Below are 317 nucleotides of genomic sequence, written 5' to 3'. Positions count from 1 at the left end.
CTATCGCTTGCTCTCCGTCGGCTTATAATAGATTGCTCCCACCACCAAGATGATTTTTCGTATATATATATACATATATATGTATAAAATAATAAGTGGATATCAATGTGTCACAGAATTACTTATTAATTGTAGTGATGTATGTTCATATATATGCATGTGCGAATCTCAAAGACAAAGAGATGTGTGTATATTTTCTCGGCGATCTTATGTTGGGTTAGCTTCTTGTATGTGAGAGATCGAATGGGATGGAATCTTTATGAAGCTTGCCTGTACATTTTTACTTTATCTATGTACGTAGTAATAATAGATGAAGT

This window comes from Arctopsyche grandis, chromosome 1 (assembly GCF_051622035.1).
Source record: "Arctopsyche grandis isolate Sample6627 chromosome 1, ASM5162203v2, whole genome shotgun sequence".
In the NCBI taxonomy this organism is placed as follows: Eukaryota; Metazoa; Arthropoda; class Insecta; order Trichoptera; family Hydropsychidae; genus Arctopsyche; species Arctopsyche grandis.
The sequence above is the reverse complement of the archived record's forward strand: the minus strand, read 5'-3'. Positions refer to the sequence as shown.